This window comes from Mus musculus, chromosome X (assembly GCF_000001635.26).
Source record: "Mus musculus strain C57BL/6J chromosome X, GRCm38.p6 C57BL/6J".
NCBI classification, from domain to species: domain Eukaryota; kingdom Metazoa; phylum Chordata; class Mammalia; order Rodentia; family Muridae; genus Mus; species Mus musculus.
The window spans coordinates 135,849,679-135,867,687 of NC_000086.7; the positions used below are offsets into that span (position 1 = coordinate 135,849,679).

General features: G+C 41.9%; 1 protein-coding gene across 3 annotated transcripts in view; it reads left to right on the top strand.

Moving 5' to 3' along the window:
- Bhlhb9 (basic helix-loop-helix domain containing, class B9) overlaps positions 1-18,009 on the top strand; it is a 49,443-nt gene that overhangs the window by 8,040 nt on the left and 23,394 nt on the right. The window lies entirely within an intron of this gene.

Below are 18,009 nucleotides of genomic sequence, written 5' to 3' on the forward strand. Positions count from 1 at the left end.
GTTTTCAATTTCTATTAATTAACATTGTTAGAGCAGCTCAGTTATGTAGACTTGATTAAATAACGGACCACTGGTGAGTAACTTAATCTCTGGTTCCTAATCACAGTCCCTGGAAATTGGGAGATATGGTTCAAAGTTCCAGCTCTCTAAGAATGTCTTGTTTGTTGTGTTTGTTTGTTTGTTTCTTTGTTTGTTTGTGGTAACCAGCTCAATCTTAATGCTACCTAGGAAGCTTAGTCACCATCATCTCATCAGCATGCAAGCCTGAATACTGGAGAGCTTCCAAGACACTTGTACTCTTAGAGTCTCGTGGGTTACGGAGCAAGGAAATAAGGCTAAATGTTAAAACATGAAGATCCTTCCTCCTGTCTAATTCTTTTTTATTTCTGACCGATAGTTGTCCGTATTATGGAGCACACTGTGCTACTTCAATATATTGTGTACAATATGTCATGACAAAATCAGAACTAATATTTCTATACCTTCAAAAAGTTGTTGTTCTTCTCTACCTTCTGTTCAGCAGAAGTCTTGTAATATTAGTATTGGTTCAGTATTGAGACTTCCCACTTAAGACCTATTTTCTCTTGTCTGTGACTGTGTTCCTTGTTAGAAAAGTCTTCAAGCATGGTGTGGCATGAAAGACTCCAAGAGGAGCCCCTTGCTCAGGCCTCAGGACAATAGCGGAGACCCAAGAACTCACAATAGACCGAGCTTGTTGCAAACCACATGAGGCTTTATTCGGGGAAAGCTAGAGCTCTGGGGATGACTCATATCCCACGCAGGGGTAGAGAAGTCGACCTCGAGGGGAAAGAAGTCCCAGTTTATATAGGCCCTCAGGGGGGAAAGGAGAAGGGGGGGAGTAGGGGATTTCCAGATCTAAACAATGTCTATTCTCAAGAAATGGGTATGGGTGGGGTACAAGGAAAGAGTCTAATGAAGGTGCAGCAATGAGCACACACCTGGTCAGAACATTGGCAGACACACAGGTTCGAGGAGTGGCCAGAGCATTGTGCACCTCTATTTTTCTAAATCAGTGAAGCTAGTTCTGCTAACACTGACGTCTATCTTGCCAATTTCAGGGCTTCTGTGTCCTTTTACATTGTCAGGATCTTTCAGGCATAGTAAAGACTACATCTGATCTCCATCCCTGGTTCTTGATACAAAGCTTAAGAAGCCTTAAAATTTCTTGATGTATCAGAGTATTAAGATGTCTTTGTGGTGCTGTAGCATGTGGACAGTTGACCAGAAGGAAAGATCCTGTGATTAGTTGTTTGTAATTTTGTGTTAACTCAAGGTCCAATGGAGAATGTGGGACTCAGTATTGAGTTCCATTGCAGTGACAGTCAATGAATGCTCATATAATGAATGCCTTCCAATATATTTAACTTAAGAGTGTTAGGGAGAGTTGGGCGTGGTGGCGCACGCCTTTAATCCCAGCACTCGGGAGGCAGAGGCAGGCAGATTTCTGAGTTCGAGGCCAGCCTGGTTTACAGAGTTCCAGGACAGCCAGGGCTACACAGAAAAACCCTGTCTCGAAAAACCAAGGGAAAAAAAAAGAGTGTTAGGGAGATTGCTTATTATATTCTGATTTTATGTATCAGAATCTGAGGTGGAATTTCTAGCACTTACATAAAAATCAGAGCACGGTGGCACACACTTGTTAACCCAGGGCTGAAAAGCCAAAACCTGGAGTCCAAGACAGACGAAAACCCAAGGCTTTCAATTTACCCTATTGGTGAGTTACAGGTTTAGTGAAATACCTTGTCTTCAAAAATAAGTTAGAGAGTAATAGAGGATTATTTACCATGTTGGCCTCTTGCCAAGCATACTTGCAAATGTATACATGTATATATATGCATATCACAACCCCAACATATGCACATTAAACATAATTTTAAAATTCTTATTTTCAAGGCTAAGTGGAGGTCCCTGGTTTATAGTCCTCCTGTTCTGTAGGAAAAGGAGAGACATCCTGACTCCATATGGAGTAGACATAAAGGCTATGGTTATGACCCTTCCACACCTTGTCCTATGGAAATTATTCAAGTAAATTGTTAGACTCAATTTTGGATCCCCCACATTTATAACTTGACAGTCAGAAGTATAGAGGACCATGAGAATTAGACCTGGCATCTCATCTAGTAATAGTGATCATCTTGGTGACTGTGTCAAGGTAGGCTCTGATTCCAACTCTAAGGAATCCATTTTGAGAAACTGATCTACGATCAATCATGCCAGTGTCTACCATTTTAGAAGACACCTCCAGACTCATATGTAAAGCCAGCATCTGATCCTATACATCTTAGATTAAGTTACAATGGAAGAGAAGCCTACTTGTGTAGTATGCATAACAATGCAGGATGTGACTTTTGTGTCATTCACTTGTAATTTAGGTAAGTTGTAAGATTATCAGTCTGTTTTTGTTTTTAATCAGTGCCCATTCAGTCTGGAAATCTTGTTGTTAGTATTCTATTAATATTTGTGGAACTTAAAATTTTAGCCTGACAGGTTATGTGTAGGTTCCAAAGCTACTGCTAAGCAAATATTTAACCTATTCATTCCTGTGGAAATTTCAATTATTCAGCTGTTTGTCATCTTTACACTTATTAATGAAAGAAGTGTGTCTTCTTGCAGCACAGGTGAAATGTTATAATCTACCAGTCCTTGGCCCTGCATCAATTTCAAAAGAATAGTCTGTGAGATATCATCTATAAAATAGCAGCAGATTCAACCTATAAGTATCTACCCACTGCTTTCCCACTGGTAGGAAGTAATTTCAACATCTTATATACTTATACAATATTTTGCTTGACCCTATTTTAGCAATTTTTTCCTCCCCTCTTTCTTGTTGAATTAAATAATTAATAAATTCCATCAGTGGGTTCTCTACCTGCTTCAATGCTTTATGTTTCTAAATGAAACACACACACACACACACACACACACACACACACACACACACACACACACACACACACACAACCTCTATATTTTAATATGCCTTAATCGGCTTAATAGCCTAACCTCCAGGTGGTTAATCCCGAATTATTACTTACTAATTCTATGTTCTATCTTGGCTACTCTGAATCCAGGGGGTGGCCCAACTGGGCCCCACTCCCCCAGCTTCTTCACATGAGAGCCATGCCTTTCTGTCCTTCACTCTTCTCAGGCATGACACCTCTCCTCTCCTCCAATCTCTCCCAGCGTGGTAAATCCTCTCCATCCTCTCTCCAGTCTCAAATCTGGGAATCTTAAAGTCCTGCCTCTGTCTGCCCTACCCAGCTATTGGTTATTGGTATCATTATTTACCAGTCGGAAACTGGGGTCAGGTTCCCAGAGAATACATGCAAACACTCTCTACAGTTTTGGGGTTTTTTCCTTTGGGTGGGGGATATAGGTAGCATTGATAATACAGATAGCTACACTTTCCTTTCCTTTCTTTCTGTTCTTTTCTTCTTTGCGTGTGCCTAAATCGAGTTCATGGTCTTATGTGAGCTAGGCGGTCCCTTAACCACTGGTGTATAGATGGCACAAGTCCCTTCTTTTAGCATTTGGAGTCTTTGTAATGAATAGTAAAGAGCTAGTGTGTTTGCTAGGCCCCGGCATAGTCTCATAAGAGACAGCTACATCTGGGTCCTTTCTAGCAAACACAGAAGTGGATGCTCACAGTCAGCTAATGGATGGATCACAGGGCCCCCAATGGAGGAGCTAGAGAAATTACCCAAGGAGCTAAAGGGATCTGCAACCCTATAGGTGGAACAACATTATGAACTAACCAGTACCCCGGAGCTCTTGACTCTAGCTGCATATGTATCAAAAGATGGCCTAGTCGGCCATCACTGGAAAGATGGACACGCAAACTTTATATGCCCCAGTACAGGGGAACGCCAGGGCCAAAAAGGGGGAGTGGGTGGGTAGGGGAGTGGGGGTGGGTGGGTATGGGGGACTTTTGGTATAGCATTGGAAATGTAAATGAGCTAAATACCTAATTAAAAATGGAAAAAAAAAGAGCTAGTGTGGAGAAACAACAGGTGGCATAGAGAAAGAGCTTGGTTAGCGGAGATGTGAGCCAAATCAATGACTGCAAAACCAAAACATTTTGTTACTTTAAATAAGAACTGTTGCTAATATGAAGATTTATTGGGATTTTTTGTTTCTAATATCATCTTTAATATTTTAAAAGAATTTTTATGATTATCTTTAATCTTTTTTTTATAGACTTAGTTAGGGTTTTACTGCTGTGAACAGACACCATGACCAAGTCAAGGCTTATAAAGGACAACATTTAATTGGAGCTGACTTACAGGTTCAGAGGTTCAATTCTTTATCATCAAAGTAGGAACATGGCAGCATTCAGACAGGCATGGTACAGGTAGAGCTGAGAGTTCTACATCTTCATCTGAAGGCTGCTAGCAGAATACTGACTTCCAGGCAGCTAGGATGAGGGTCTTAAAGCCCGTGCCCACAGTGACCCACAGGGCCACACCTTCTAATAGTGTCACTCCCTGGGCCAAACATATTCAAACAACCACACAATCCAATTGTTATCCTCCTTCATATCCACCCTCCAACAGTTCCTCATCCCATTCCTCCTCCCCTGTTGCCAAGAGGATGTCCCCACACCCCCATACCCCTCATACCCTGCCAGGCCTCCCCATTCCCTGGGGCCTCAATTCTCTCAATGGTTAGGTCCATCTTCTCTCATTGAGGCCAGACCAGGCAGTCCTCTGCTGTACGTGTCGGGGCCTCTGGCCAGTTCCTGTATGCTGCCTGGCTGATGGTTCAGTGTCTGAGAGATCTCAGGGTCCAGCTTAGTTGAGACTGCTGGTCTTCCTATGGGGTCACCCTCCTCCTCAGCTTCTTCCTGTCTTTTCCTAATTCAGTCACAGGGGTCCCCGGCTTCAGACCATTGGTTGGATGTAAGTATCTGTTTCTGTCTTAGTCAGCTGCTTGTTGGGCCTCTCGGAGTACAGCCATGCAGCTCTTGTCTGTAAGTACATCATAGCATCAATAATAGTGTCAGGCCTTGGAACCTCTCCTTGAGGTGGGTCCCAATTTGGGCATGTCACTGGACCTCCTTTCCCTCAGTTTCATCTCTGTTTTTGTCCCTGCAGTTATTTTAGACAGGAACAATTCTGGGTCAGAGTTTTGACCGTGGGATGGCAACCCCATCCCTCCACTTGATGTCCTGTCATTTTACCTTCAACAAGTTCCCTCTCCCCACTGTTGGGCATTTCATCTGAGGTCCCTCCCAGGTCTCTGATACATCCCACCTCCTACCTCCAGAAGATGTATATGTCCATTCATTCTGCTGGCCCTTGGGGCTTCACTCCTGGTCCCTCCTCAATACCTGAGCATGTTCCCCCTTTCCCCTGCCCTTTCCCCTTCCCCTCTCCCACCCAATTTTCTGCCCTCTGCTTTCTTCTTGCTCCCAAATGGGATTGAAGCATCCTCACTTGGGCCCTTTGGCTTGTTAAAGTTCTTGAGTAGTGTGGAATGTGTCCTGGGTATTCTGTACTTTTTGGCTAATATCCACTTATTAGTGAGTACATACCATGCATGTCCTTTTGGGTCTGAGATAACCTCACTCAGGATGATATGTTCTAGTTCTGTTCATTTGCCTGCAAAACTCATGATGTCCTCATTCCTAATAGCTGAATAGTATTCCATTGTGTAAATGAACCACATTTTCTGTATCCATTTTTCTTTTGTGGGACATCAAGGTTGTTTCCAGCTTCTGGCTATCACAAACAAGGCCACTATGAACATAGTGGAACATGTGCCCCTGTGGCCTAGTGGGGCATCTTTTGCTTATATTCCCAAGAGTAGTATAGCTGGGTTTTCAGGTAGAGCTATTTCCAATTTTCTGAGGAACTTACAGAATGATTTCCAAAGTGGTTGTACTAGCTTGCAATCCCACTAGCAGTGGAGGAGTGTTCCTCTTTCTCCACATCCTCTCCAACATGTGCTGTCGTCTGAGTTTTTTTTTTTTTTTTTATTTTAGCCATTCTGATTAGTGAAGGGGGAATCTCAGAGTTGTTTTGATTTGCAATTCTCTGATGGCTAAGAACTTTGAGCATTTCTTTAGGTGCTTCTCAGCCATTCAAGATTCCTCAGTTGTGAATTCTCGGTTTAGTTCTATACCCCATTTTTTGATTGGGTTGTTTGGTTTTTTGGTGATTAACTTCTTGAGTTCTTTATATATTTTGGATGTTAGCCTTCTATGGGATGTGGGGTTAGTGAAGATTTTTTCCCAGTCTGTAGGTCGATGATTTGTCCTATTGGCTATGTCCTTTGCCTTACAGAAGCTTTTCAGTTTCGTGAGGTCCCATTTATCAATTCTTGATCTTAGAGCGTGGGCCATTGAAGTTCTGTTTAGGAAATCCCCCCAACCCTGCCTCTACCTCCTGAGTACTGTGTCCAAAGGAGTGAACCTAGTACCTATTCCACTGCTTTAAGATATATATATTTTTAAGAAAAATTATTTAAAACATTTTTTAAGTTAAATATATTTTGATCATATTATTCCCCTCCCCCAAGTCCTTCCAGATTCTCTTTATATCCCTATCTACCCAACTTTAATCTCTTTCTCAGGAAAACAAAATAAAGCACCCCCAAACCCACAAAACTGTAACTAAATAAAAGCATGCACACACACGAACTGTGAAGTCTCTTATGTGGTGGTCAACTACTACTGAACATGAGGCATGCCCTGGAGTGGTTGGTGTATTCAGTGTAATTCCATTGGAGAAAACTGATATTCCCTCTCCCAGCAGGTGTAAGTAACAGCTCAGTTGTTACCATTTACCTCAGTGGCTAGAATTTCATTCATTCATTCATTCATTCATTTTAAAAATATATATAACAAAATAAAATATAATGTGATAAAACAAACACTATCACATTGAAGTTGGACAGAGCAAACCAACAGAAAGAAAAGAGTTTGGGAGAAGGCACAAGTCAGAGATCCACTCATTCTCACACTCAGGAATCCCTTAAACACTAAACTGGAAGCCTTAATATACAAGCAGAGGACCTGTGGAGACCCATGCATGCCCTGTGCATGCCGCCTCAATCTCTGAGAATTGATATGAGCTCTGCTCAGTTGATTTACAGGACCTTGTTCTCCTGGTGTCCTCCATCCCTTCTGGCTTTCACACTCTTCCTGCCTCCTCTTCTGTGGGATTCCCTGAGCTCTCAGGGGAGGGATTTGTGTGTTCCAAGATTTCGCTCTCTGCATAATGTCTGGCTGTAGGTTTCTTTATTTGTTCCCGTCAGCTGCAGGAGGAAGCTTCTCTGATGATGACTGATCTATGTGTATAGCAGAATGAAACATCATTTAATCACTGTATTTTTTTTCTTGTTTTAGACTAGTATTATTTAGTTGCCCTGTGTCCCTGGGCTATCTAGTCTCTGGTTCTTGGACACACAAGAAGTGTCAACTGTGGGTTCCATTTCATGGAGTATGCTATAAGTCAAATCAGACATTGGTGGTAGGTTATTCCCTCAAAACTTGGGCCACCATTGTCCTAGAATATCGTGAAGGTAGGGCACCATTATAGATCAAAAAGTTTATGCCTGACTTGGTGTTTTCATTTCTTCTTTTTTTATTGGATATTTTATTTATTTGCATTTCTAATGTTATCCCCTTTCCCAATTTCCCACTCCCCCAGAAACCCCCTATACCATCCCCCCTCCTCCTGCTTCTATGAGGGTATGTCCCCACCTACCCACCCACCCCTACCTCCCTGCATTCAGCATTCCCCTACACTGGGCATTGAGCCTTCACAGGACCAAGGGCCTCTCTTCCCATTAATGTCCCACAAGGCCATCCTCTGCTACATATGAGGCTGGAGCCATGGGTCCCTCCATGTGTACTCCTTGGTTGGTGGTTTAGTCCCTGGGAGCTCTGATGGGGGGTCTGGTTGGTCGATATTGTTGTTCCTCCTGTGGGGTTGCAAACCCCTTAAGCTCTTTCAGTCCTTTCTCTAACTCCTCCATTGAGGACCCTGTGCTCAGTCCAATGACTGACTGTGAGCATCCACTTCTGTATTTGTCAGGCTTTGGCAGAGCCTCTCAGGAGACAGCTATATCAGGCTCCTCTCAACATGCACTTCTTGGCATCCACAATAGTGTCTGGGTTTGGTGGCTGTATATGGGATGGATCCCCAGGTATTTGCAGAGTACATTCCTGTACCAAAACACTGGGAGATAGTGGTGAAGGCTTATGTAGGCACCAGCTCAACATCTTCATGTTCAGAGAGTTATACAGGTGTTGTCTTCAAAAATGGGGCCATACTTTCAGTTTATGGAGAGCAAACTATAGTCTTAGCAACAGCCTGAGTTGGTTGGCAATTCCTGTGGGACCCTTATAGCCAACAATTCAGTTCGATGTAACCCAATCCCAGTATGGGATGCTTCATTAGGTAACAAGAGTTAGCTAATTGGGACTCTGTCTTCACATTATTTGGCAATTTCATTTAGCTCACCTTCATACTCATACACATACACATACACACACACACACAGAGAGAGAGAGAGAGAGAGAGAGAGAGAGAGAGAGAGAGAGACAGAGAAAGACAGAGAGAGAGAGAAAATTTATGCATTACATTTCCTTATTACTGCTCAAATGCTCCTTAATTTTATCTCTCTTCCTGTATCCCCATTCTCAACCCCCTCTACCCTCCCTCTCCCCATGTGATCCTTCTGTTCCAGTCCCTACTTCCACCCATATCTGTCTACTCTGTTTCTCTTTCCTAAAGAGATCTACCTGTTCCCTCTAGTCTCTTACTCCATACCTGCTGTCTTAGTCAGGGTTTCTATTCCTGTACAAAACAACATGACGAAGATGCAAGTTGGGGAGGAAAGGGTTTATTCGGCTTACACTTCCATACTGCTGTTCATCACCAAAGGAAGTCCGGACTAGATCTCAAGCAGGTCAGGAAGCAGGAGCTAATGCAGAGGCCATGGAGGGATGTTTCTTACTGGCTTACTTCTCCTGGCTTGCTCTCTTATAGAACCCAGGACTACCAGCCCAGGGATGACACCACCCACAATGGGCCCTCCCCCATTGATCACTAATTGAGATCTCCCACAGCTGGATCTCATGGAGGCACTTCCCCAATTGAAGCTCCTTTCTCTGTGATAACTCCAGCCTGTGTCAAGTTGACACATAAAACCAGCCAGTATAATTGACCCCTTATCAACTTGACACACAAACATATCACTATTAAACCTCAACTCTTACTTTCTTATTCATCCCCAGGACCTAAATAAATTTAAAAGTCCCACAGTCTTTACATACTAAAAGTTCAATCCCTTTAAAAGGTCCAATATCTTTTAAAATTCAAAGTCTTTTAAAACTTCAAAGTCTCTTAACTGTGGGCTCCACTAAAATACCTTCTTACTTCATAGTCACAATGAAAAGCAAAATCAAACTCCAACCATCCAATATCTGAGATCCACTCATGAACTTTTAGGGTCCTCCAAGAGCTTGGGCCACTTATCAAGCTCTGTCCTTTGTAGCACACACCTTGTCTTCTAGGCTCCAGCTGCCTGTACTCCACTGCTGCTGCTGTTCTTGGTGGTCATCTCATGGTACTGGCACCTCCAAAACACTACTGTCTTCTGCTGTAACTCGGCTTCACCATTAGCCTCTCATAGGCTGTCTTCATGGTGCCAAGCCTCAACTCCTTTGCATGACTCCTTCAGTTCTGGGCCGTCATTTGCTACTGAGGCTGCATCTTCACCAATGGCTTTCCATTGCCTCTCACAGTGCCAAGCCTCAGCTGCTCTTCATGACCCCTTCATGCCTTCAAAACCAGTACCATCTGTGTGACTCATACACATTACCAAATCCAGCCACAGCACAAAGTACAACCTTGGCTATCTCTGAAACACAGCCCCTGTGCTCTCAGAAAACATTTCTCAGAAGATTTCACCTCAATGATGCTGGTCTCTTCTTAATCATTGCTAATTTCTTAGTTCCAGCTAACCAGCACCAGTAGTCCCAGTAATGTTAAGCACTTTTTTGCTTTAGTAGTTCTGGTATCTTGTTAATCACAGCTGATTCAGTCCCAGCTAACCAGAACTACAGAGTCTTCATAATCAAAAAGCAACAGCCCTTCAAAAAAAAAAAGCCCTCATAAGAGTCTATAATCTTCCCTCTGAAATTTCACAAGCCGTGTCTCCATCTTCTGTACTGTTCTCAACATTATCCTCCAAGCTCCTATACAACATCCCACAGAGCTCTTAACACCAAATGGATCTTCTAGCCCAAAGTTCCAAAGTCCTTCCACAGTCCTCCCCAAAACATGGTCAGGTTGTCACAGGAATACCCCACTCTGCTGGTACCAATTTGTCTTAGTCAGGGTTTCTATTCCTGCACAAACATCATTACCAAGAAGCAGTTGGGGAGGAAAGAGTTTATTCAGCTTACACTTCCACGTTGCTGTTCATCATCAAAGGAAGTCAGGACTGGAACTCAAGCAGGTCAGGAAGCAGGAGCTGATGCAGAGGCCATGGAGGGATGTTTCTTCCCCTGGCTTGCTCAGCTTGCTCTCTTATAGAACCAAGACTACCAGCCCAGGGATGACACCACCCACAAGGGGCCCTCCCCACTTGATCACTAATTGAGAAAATGCCTTACAGCTGGATCTCATGGAGGCACTTCCCTACTGAAGCTCCTTTCTCTGTGATAACTCGAGCCTGTGTCAAGTTGACACACAAAACCAGCCAGTACACTTACCCTCTGTGGTTCTATGGATAAAGATTCTCAAATATGGCCAACCAGGTCAACTAAGCAGAGCTCATATGGGCTCACAGAGACTAAAGCTGCAACCATGGGGCCTACATGAGTCTGTACTAGGTTCTCAGCATAAATGTTATGGCTGTTGGCTTGGTGTTATTATGGTACTCCTAACAGTGGGAGCATGGACTGTCCTGACTCCTTTCCCTGCTCCTGGGTTTCTTCTCCTCCTTTTGTGTTGTCATATTCAGCCTTGATAGGAGAGCTTTTGTCTTGTGTTATTGTATCTTGTTTTGTCATGCTTCTCTTAGAGGCCTGCTCTTTTCTGAAGAGGAAATGGAGTGGGAATGGATTTGGGTAAGAGGGGAAGTGAGAGGTGGCTGGGAGGAGTGGAGGGAGGGGAAACTGTGTATGAGAGGAAATTCTATTTTTAAAAACAGATTCTGCATATGAATGAAATGATATAGTATTTCTGAGCCTAACTTATTTCTCTTAATATAGTGGAACCAGGTTCTTTTAAGGTATTATAATGGAATTTTATTTTTTATCACTGAATAGTATTCCTTTCCATATATATACACATACATGTACATATACATATACATATACATGTCTCCTTATGCATTTACCTACTGATAGTGACTGGACAGTGACTTTGATTTGTTGAATAGGCTATTGTAAAAAAATACTGCTAAATAAATAATTAACTTATGGACTTAAATGTGTACCAGTAGTGGGTTTGTTGGGTCCCATGATATTTTCTTTTAAAATTTTTCAAAGATCTTCTGTATTGTTTTCTTTAATTTACCTTCCAACTAACAGTATACAAAGATACCCTTTTCACATAAATAGCAACACTTATGATCTTTTGACATTTTGATAATAGACATTCTGAGTAGAATCAATACAGGCTAGTTGATTTTTATCAACTTGATAGAAACCTAGACATAATTGGGGAGAGGAACCTCAATTGAGAAAAGACTTCCATTAGATTACCTGTAGGCAAGCTTGTGGACCATTGTCTTGGTTCGTGACTGATTGGATTTTTAGTTTATTTTGTTTTATATATGGCAAGAAATGTTGTTCTATTTTCATATTTCTGCATGTCAATATCTGATTTTTCCAGCAGCCAAATTGAAAAGGCTATCACTTAAAAAATTTTAATTACACTTTTTTCATTTCACTTGTGTGTGTGTGTGTGTGTGTGTGTGTGTGTGTGTGTGTGTGTGTGTATAGGGGGGCGTGCCTATTTTAGCTTCAGCTAACAAATTCTCTTGTTATTTTCATTCATTTTAATTGAAATATAATTAAATTGCTTTGCACTTTCTCTTTGTTTCCTTGAACCCCTCATAAATTCCCTCCCTCCAACTCTTCCCATATACCCGCACTCTCAAATCGATAGCCTCTTCTTCACTCATCATTATTACTACTGTTGTTGTTAGTGTGTATGTGTGCCCATGCGCATTCAAGTGCAAATATATAAATACATCTTGTTAGGTCTGTTTTTGTTCATTGTGTGTATATGATTTCAGGGCTGACCACTTTTTACTGGAAAATCTTTTAGTGGAATTTTCCCTGGGAGATGATAAGTCACCCTCTCTCAACAGCCATCAGGTGCATATAGTTCCTTGCCCTATAATGTGACCCCAAGAGATTTTTCCCTCTTTTGTCTTAGCTGATATTACCCTTCTTCAGATCTTGTTCATGTGTTCCTTTCTGTGAGAGGCTTCCTGGTCTTCTGGCTTTAAAATTTGTTCATCCCCCTCTTCTATGATGTTTCCTGAGCCATAGATGAAGGAACTGTGACGTAGGTATTATACATTGGTGTGAGGGTTCCCAAGGATTAGTTGATATCTGCATTGTGTCTGGTTATGGTTTTCTGTGGTAGTCTCCAGTTGTTGTAAAGCATTGATAAAGGGTGAAAGCTACCCTATTTGGTTTCTCCATGTTATATAGCCATAGCTGGAAATGTGGTGCTAGGAACTGCTGATGCTAGAGAATATGTAACATCTGCCTTTCTGGATCTGAGTTACTTCACACAATATAATCTCTTTTCAGTCCATCTATGTATCTACATTTTTCATTTTTCTCTATAGCTGCATAGTATTCCATTGTTTGAACATCTTCATTATCCATTAATCTACTGAAACACATTTAGATTATTCTGAATACGGTGGCAATGAACATGGCTGAGCAAGTATCCGTGGAGTAGGGGTTGGAGTCCTTTAGACACATGCCAAGGAATTATATAGCTGGGTCATATGAAAGATTTATTTTTAGTTTAGGGTTTTTTTTTGAGAATTTTCTATACTGATTTCCAGAGCGCCTGCAAAAATGCACATTCTTATCTGTAGCCTCCCTCAGCCTTGAAGCAGGCTGATCGGGACTTTGACCTTGCTGCCACTAAGAAGGAGATTACCTAGGGTAGAGCCTTTTGACCTTGATGGCTCTATTTGCTCTTCTCCAAGACTCTGCTTCCTGCTGAAAGGTCCTTGAGACATTCTGGAGACACATCCTGTAGATCACCTACAGGCTGGCTCCAGGCACCAAGAATGGGCTAGTGGGGGGGATGGGCCTACCCTCTTTATAAGCAGGGACTCTCAGTTAACTTCAGAGGCTTTGAACAGAAAGGTTTGTCTTGGCCTGGTTCTTTTCTTGCTGTCTGATCTCTTTCAGCCCCAGCCCTCCTTTCAGGGGAACCCAGTTCTTGTGGCCACACGCGGCTACACTTACCAACGGTGAATGTGGGTTCCTCTTTTCTCAAAATCTTGCCAGCATCTGTTGTCATTTGTTTTGTTTATCTTACCCATTCTGATAATGCAGTAAAATGAAATATCAAAGATGTTTAATTTGAATTTCCCTAATTTCTTAAGATGGTAAACAATTTCTGAAGCATTTCTTAGCCAATTTTTAACTTATTCCATTAGACCTCTCTGTATCCCTGGCCCATTTTTAAATTGGGTCATTTACTTCCTTGACTCTTTTTGAGATTTTTGTATATTCTGGATATTAATCCTTGGTCACATATATACCTGGAAAAGATTCTTCTCCATTCTGTGGGTATCTTCTTCATGCTATTGACTGTTTCCTTAGCTGTACAGACACCTTTAAAAAAATTCTGCTCTTGTGTTTTTTTTATTAGATATTTTCTTCATTTACATTTCAAATGCTATCTCAAAAGTCCCCTATACCCTCCCCCTGCCCTGCTCCCCAACCCACCCACTCTCGCTTCCTGGGCCTGGCATTCCCCTGTACTGGAGCATATGATCTTTGCAAGACCAAGGGCCTCTCCCATTGATGGCCGAGTAGGCCATCCTCTGCTACATATGCAACTAGAGACACCCATGAGGAGTTACAGAGACAGAGTTCAGAGCTGAGATGGTAGGAAGGACCATCCAGAGACTGCCCCATCCAGGGATTCATCCCATATACAACCACTAAACCCAGATACTATTGCATATGCCAGCAAGATTTTGCTGAAAGGACCCTGTTATAGCTGTCTCGTATGACGCTATGCCAGTGCCTGGCAAATACAGGAGGGGATGCTCACAGTCATCTATTGGATGGAACACAGGGCCCCCAATGGAGGAACTAGAGAAAGTACCCAAGGAGCTAAAGGGATCTGCAACCCTATAGGAGGATCAACAATATGAACTAACCACTACCCCCAGAACTGTACAGACGCTTTTTAGTTTTATGTGTTTCCCACTTCTCAGTTGCTGGCTTTAATTCCTGGGCAAATGGAGTCATATTCAGAAAATCTTTTCCTTACATCTTGTAAGATACTGCCTGCATTTTCTGCTAGCAGTTTTATCATTTCAGGTTTCAGATTGATGTCTTTGATTGACTTGGAGGTAATTTTTATGCAGGGTGATAGATATGGGTCTAATTTTATTCTTCTGCATGTGGACATCCAGTTTTCTCAGCACCATTTGTTGGTTATATCATTTCTCCTGTGTATTTTATTGCCTCTTTGTCAAATATCTGATAGTCATAGTCAGAGTACTCATGTTTGGATCTTCTGTTTTGTTCCATTGCCCTACAAGTCCATTTTTGTGCCTGTATCGTGTTTATTACTGTAGCTCTATAATATATCTTGAAGTCTAGAATGGCAATCCTTCCATTTGTTCCACTGTTCTTTTTGTTCAGGATTGTTTTGGTTACCTAGGGTCTTTTGTGGCTCAATATAAATTTTAGAATAGTTTTTCTATTTCTGTGAGGAATGGGGTGAAGACTATTACTGGGATTGCATTGGCTCTGTAAATGACTTTTGGTAAAATGGTCATTTTCCACATTTTTCTCCCCTCTAACTGTTCTGCCATCCTGCTGGTTTTCTTCCCTTTACCAGTCCCCTCTGCCCCCGACCCCTTATCATATATAAAAATGGTCTTATCAACATTTGGTCACCACTTACAGACTGAAGCTTATATTACAACCTCAACTCCTGGTGGCCATTTGATGTAGGGAGCAAGTGTGTACTTTAACCTTGTCTCCAGTTTGCCATTTGAGTTTAGGGAACACGCTCTGTGCTTCAGCCCAGCTGTGGTACACCATTTGATACTAGGGGCTATGCCAATATTTAGGTCCCAACTCCCCACTGCCATTTGAGATTTGGTAGCCTCACTCTGAGTCATGAATATCCCTCCACCCCAGTTAATTCTATGAGGTCAAAGCGCCAGCTAAGAATCTAAACCCAGAACCAGTCTCCACCAGTGCTCCTTTATTTAGATAATACCCAAGGTCAATGTAGCAATATATGGCTGATCCCTTACCATACATGCCTCCTGCTTCCATATCCTATTATCTTTATATTCCTCAAAGAATACAAGCTATCCTCATTTACAGTCTCTGGGACTCAACCCTGTAAGAGATTAGATGGCTTTACATTAAGCGAATAGAAATCTTTGCTTCCTAGTCGGCCATCACTGGAAAGAGAGGCCCATTGGACACACAAACTTTATATGCCCCAGAACAGGGGAACGCCAGGGCCAAAAAGGGGGAGTGGGCGGGTAGGGGAGTGGGGGTGGGTGGGTATGGGGGACTTTTGGTATAGCATTGGAAATGTAAATGAGCTAAATACCTAATAAAAAATGGAAAGAAAAAAAAAACTAAAAAAGGAAAACATTCCATGATAAAACAGATTAAAGAAATTTATTAACACACAAAAAAAAGAAATCTTTGCTTCTTTCTTTTCAGTGTACAAAACTCCCATACATTCCCCCTATATGTTTTTTTTTTGTTTCTATCTTTTTCCTAAGTATTCCCTTTCCTTTATATCTTACCAAGCAATCTAATAAGAATCATTAATCTTCTGCCTGACTTCTCACCACACACACTCACAATAGCTAACATACTACTACAAACTATTGGTGTAATATATATTACATATGTGTACTACATATATATTACTACACACCATTGGTGTACTATTGGTGTCCCTTTGCTTTCCCAAACAAGACTTAATAAAGGACTGTTTTGTAGTTAACTGATTTTCAATGTTCATTGGGCATTTACTACTGGACAGTGAATATAGTTTCAAACAGTACTCAAGTCACAGTGGAAATATGAAGATACAATCTGGTTCCCTAAAACAGTCTAAAGGGGGAAAAGCATCACTTCAACCCTGCTACAACCTAGTCACTTCTGAACATCACAAACACTTCCACTAAAGTAAAGAGTGATCTGAATTTAACTACCACCAACAAAAATCTTAGCCAATGCTACAACCTTAGATTGACAGGTCCCCGTGCAAAACTCCAGGAAAACTTGTCTCCTCCAAAAATAACTTATCCTATAGTAATGTCTGTAGTGAAAATAATCTAAGTAAAATTCCACATACACAGTTTGAAAAGGCAATGATAAATATGCTAAAACAACCTAACCAGGAAACTAAATATATTCCTAGATAATATAGACAAATAGATAGCTAAGATGAGACAATGAATTCAGATGTGGAGAAAACCACACCTGATGTTGAAAGGAAATAAACCTTGAGACCTGTGATTCATGTAATTTATGTCAAATAGCCCAAAAAGTTGTTTGTGAGCTTTGAAACCTGGGGCTGAGAACATAACAGAACAGGCCAGGACATGCCCGGGCAGGCCCGTCGTCACGTGTCCTGACTGGCCTAGTGCCTCCCTATCTCCCACCCTTCTGACAGTCTGTTGATGTTTAAATAAACCAATCATGTGAAACCACGCCAATTCCTCCCCCAGCCCCATCCCTTTTCTATAAAAGTCCCTAGCTTCCAAGCCTCAGGGTCGAAACCACTGTCTCCTGTGTGAGATACGTTTCGAACCGGAGCTCCACCATTATGGCTCCACCATGTGGTCTACACCTCTGTCTCCTGCGGGAGATATGTGTCGGCCTGGAGCTCCGTCATTAAACTACCTCATGCTTTTACATCAAGATGGTCGTCTGTTCGTGATTCTTGGGTGCACGCCGAACGGAAATTGAGTGGGGGTTTCCCCACTAGGTTCTTTCAATGTAAACTACAAGAGGTTTTATTATCAGCTAGCTAGACAAAGTCCCTCTGCTGTGCAGGGCAGGGGAGTTCGACCCAGAGCGGTGACAGTAGGGAGCTTTGAACAGCTAGCTGAGGAATTGGGAGGAGTTGGGAGGAGCTGGGCGGAGTTCTTCTCTTCTGGGTGTCCTTGGTGAAATTTACAAGGCAGAAGGAGTGGGGAGTGAGTTCTTTCTGAATTTTTATCTCCGTGTCCTTGGCACAGGAAGCCAGGCAAGTGCCTGGCTGGGTCTTTTACAATTATCACATCTCTGTAAGGTATTGAAACAAAAAGGCCTTTTGCTGGCTGTAGAGAACAAAGAGCTTCTTTCTGGCTGTATTTTTAGAGATCAGGGAAAACAAGCTTGGGGAACGTCCAGGGGCTTTACCTTCTAGGGAGAAAAGCTCTAAGTCGGGGTCTCACAAGAGGAGGTGGGATGATCTAAATACATTGTATTCATGTATGAAATTATCAAGTAATAAATAAAATGTGAAAGTTCACTAAAGAAGTACCGAATAGAATGGACAGAACTTCAGGGATTGGAATTACATTCAGTAAAAGTCAGTGATATATAAATGGAACCCACAAGATCTTTAGGACACCACAAAAAGACAAAATTTATTAATTATAGGCAAAGAAGGAGAAGAATTTCGTCAAAGGAATAAGAAATATTTTAATAAAATCATAGAAGATAATTCCCTGAATATAGGAGAAAGAAATCCCCATGCTACAAAACTAAATGTACAGAATAAATAAAGT